Below are 3,685 nucleotides of genomic sequence, written 5' to 3'. Positions count from 1 at the left end.
GAGGCCGAGGCCGAGGCAGTGAGCGAGTAAGTGATCGACCCTGGCCATAGGGATTCCTCAGAGGGCGTCTCTTGGCTCCCCAAACGAAGAATGTGTGTGGAGATCGAGAAAGATCACCGACCTAGGAGAACCAGCAAGACTTCCTCACCCGCCAGAGAGCCGCTGGGCCCCTGCCGTCCCTGCCACCGCCACCCCTACCCCTCGCCTTTGGCAGCGACGCCAACGAAAGGCAGGCAGACGAGTGGGAGAGTCGTGTGGTGGTGTCCCCCAAGGAAGGTGGGTCCATGCCGACGAGCGGTCGTCGGCGTGTGGAAAAGCCAGAGGCGGGCTGACTAGAAGGAGGGCGTCCTGGAGGAAGGGGCCAGGGTGTGAGGGAGAGAGGCCTGTTCCTCTTCCCCTGTCGGTCCCAAGTCAGGGGCCCAAAGGAGGAAAGCTGTCCGTTCCTTTCCGACTCGGACGGTTCGGGCGGAACCGACCGATCCCCGCGGCGGCGCAGTCGGGGCTTTCTGGACCAGAACCCCTCTCTCTGTCGCCTTTCGACCACACGCACGCTTTAGAGGCCAAGGGAAAATGGATCGGGTCTCTCTGTCTCTCTCCCTAGAAAACAAGGGGCCGGGGGCCGAGCCCGTGGACGAACGGTCAAGTAGCGCCCCCCACCCCGGCCCCCGGCTTCGACGGCCCAGGTTTTCACCGGTTCGGATCCTGGGCGCAGCCCCAGACCCAGCATCGCCCTTCAAGCCACGCCGAGGCGGCGTCCCACATAGCAGAAACGCGAAAGACCTACCACTGGAACCTACAACTATGGACGGGACGGGACGGGACGGGGCGGGGCGGGGCGGGGCGGGGCGGGGGTGGGGGGGGCGGCTTTGGGGAGCAGGAAGAAAGAAAAAATAAAAGAAACACAAGGACGGTCATCGCGATAGTTCTTTCCACTTCCATCCATATGTTAACAGGACCCAAGTTTCCCGACCTCCATTTGGATGTATGTTAACTAAATGGAGAAGCTATTCAAAGGACTCCTCTAAAGAAGTCCACGTTCTTCTTTCTAAATGATAATGAAAATCATTGTCACCACCGCTCTTCCGACCCTCCATGTCCAGACGGCCTCCCGCCCCTCCCCTATCCCCAACTCCCGCCCCGCCCCGCGCCGACCCCCGACCCCGGCATTCTCCACGCCCACCTTTCCCTCTCCACTCCTACCCCCCCCCCGTCCCCCGCCGCCCGGGACACCGCACCCCGCGCCCCCCCCCCCCCAATCCAGGCCGGGCCACCTGGTCGACCTCCTCGAACACTATATAAGAGGATGCCGGGCAGCAGGTGGCGCCCGACAAGCGGCCTCCTCACCGGCCGGACGGATCAGCCTCGCGGGGGCGGGCGATGGGGAGGCGTTCGTCCAGGTCAGGTCAGGTCGGGGGAGGGAGGATGCCGCGCCGGCCGGCCTGGTGCGTGGCCTGGTCCCGATCCACCCCGCGTCTCGTTTCTCGGGCCGGGACGAGTACAGGCGGGGAGGCCGACTCGGTCACGGAAAGCGGCCTTGGGGAGGTTTTGGCGAACGTCCCTGTCCCGGGGCCGTCTGCCGACTAGGGGACGGAGTCCTCCTCCATGCTCCTTCTCGCCCCCAGTCGGGCGGGTTGTGGGTCGCGCGGTCGACTTGGCCATTTCCCCGGAGGCATCCTGCCTGCCGGGGCTCCCTCCCTCGGGCCGGTGCGAGCGGTCCTCGGGCGGCCCGGGAATTTGGGCCGCAGCGAACGAACGAACGAAGCCCGTCCCTCCTGCGTCGGCACCGATGAGACACAGCCCTGGTGGATGGAGCCGCTTTCCTCGGGTTTCCTTTTGCTTTCGGCCGCTGCTGCCACCAAACCTCCCTAAACGATAGGAATGAAAACGGGAACCGTTGGCATAATAAAAGCGTTTTGGTTGGCGTGTTTCTTGGCTTTTGGGGACTCGAGAGGTATGATGGATGATCTCCGATTGACGTTGGGAAGGTCTATTTCATCCCAGTCGCACGAACCCCGAAAACGTGGCGGCTGGACGAGGGAGGGAGGGAGGGAGGGAGGGAGGGAGGGAGGGAGGCCAACCACGGGATTTCCGCACGACCAGCTGATGGACACGAGCGCCCCGTGAGCCGGGCGGAGGGCAGCCGCCCGGGTCTCGCAGCTACGTGCCCGCGGAACCCTCGGGACTGCGAGAAGCCGGAGCGACCCGCAGCCATGTGGCGCTCGGCGCGGACATCTGGTCGACCCGCGCGCCACGGGACCCGGGGCCCGAGTCCGGGCCGGGCCGCCGGTCGACCCGGCAGGGCGGCTGCCCCGGGGGCCTCGCGGCTGCTCGTCCGCAGCCTCCAGGGAGCCCTCGGGGCTCCGAGAAGGCCGAGCGCCCCGCGGCCCCACGGCCCCGCGGCGCTCGGTGCGGACATCTGGTCGACCCGCCCCCCCCCCCCCCCCCCGAGACACGGGGGTCGGGTCGCCGGTCGACCCGGCAGGGCGGCGGCCACGGCGGCCTCGCCGCTGCTCGTCCGCCGGGTCGCCGGAGCCCTCGAGCCTCCGAGAAGGCCGAGCGCCCTGCGGTCCCGCGGCGCTCGGCGCGGACATCTGGTCGACCCGCGCGCCGCCGGACCCCGTGGCTACGAGTCCGCGGGGCCTTCGGAGCCGACAGAGGGCCGGGAGCGCACCCAGAGCACCCAGAGCCCCGGGACCCGGCCCCGAGCGCCGCGGACATCTGGTCGACCCGCGCGCCCCGGTCCGGGGACCAAGTCCGGGCCGGACAGCTGGTCGACCCGGCAGGGCGGCTGCCCCGGGGGCCTCGCGGCTGCTCGTCCGCAGCCTCCAGGGAGCCCTCGGTGCTCCGAGAAGGCCGAGCGCCCCGCGGCCCCGCGGCGCTCGGCGCGGACATCTGGTCGACCCGCGCGCCGCCGGACCCCGTGGCTACGAGTCCGCGGGGCCTTCGGAGCCGACAGAGGGCCGGGAGCGCACCCAGAGCACCCAGAGACCCGGGACCCGGCCCCGAGCGCCGCGGACATCTGGTCGACCCGCGCGCCCCGGTCCGGGGACCAAGTCCGGGCCGGACAGCTGGTCGACCCGGCAGGGCGGCGGCCCCGGCGGCCTCCAGGGAGCCCTCGGGGCTCCGAGAAGGCCGAGCGCCCCGCGGCCCCGCGGCCCCGCGGGGCGCTCGGTGCGGACATCTGGTCGACCCGCCCACCCCCCCGAGACCCGAGACCCGGGGGCCGGGTCGCCAGTCGACCCGGCAGGGCGGCGGCCCCAGCGGCCTCGCCGCTGCTCGTCCGCCGGGTCGCCGGAGCCCTCGAGCCTCCGAGAAGGCCGAGCGCCCTGCGGTCCCGCGGCGCTCGGCGCGGACATCTGGTCGACCCGCGCGCCGCCGGACCCCGTGGCTACGAGTCCGCGGGGCCTTCGGAGCCGACAGAGGGCCGGGAGCGCACCCAGAGCACCCAGAGCCCCGGGGCCCGGCCCCGAGCGCCGCGGACATCTGGTCGACCCGCGCGCCCCGGTCCGGGGACCGAGTCCGGGCCGGACAGCTGGTCGACCCGGCAGGGCGGCTGCCCCGGGGGCCTCGCGGCTGCTCGTCCGCAGCCTCCAGGGAGCCCTCGGGGCTCCGAGAAGGCCGAGCGCCCCGCGTCCCCGCGGCGCTCGTCGCGGACATCTGGTCGACCCGCGCGCCGCCGGACCCC

This window comes from Equus asinus, unplaced genomic scaffold (assembly GCF_041296235.1).
Source record: "Equus asinus isolate D_3611 breed Donkey unplaced genomic scaffold, EquAss-T2T_v2 contig_94, whole genome shotgun sequence".
Taxonomy (NCBI): Eukaryota; Metazoa; Chordata; class Mammalia; order Perissodactyla; family Equidae; genus Equus; species Equus asinus.
Note: the sequence above shows the minus strand (reverse complement) of the source record.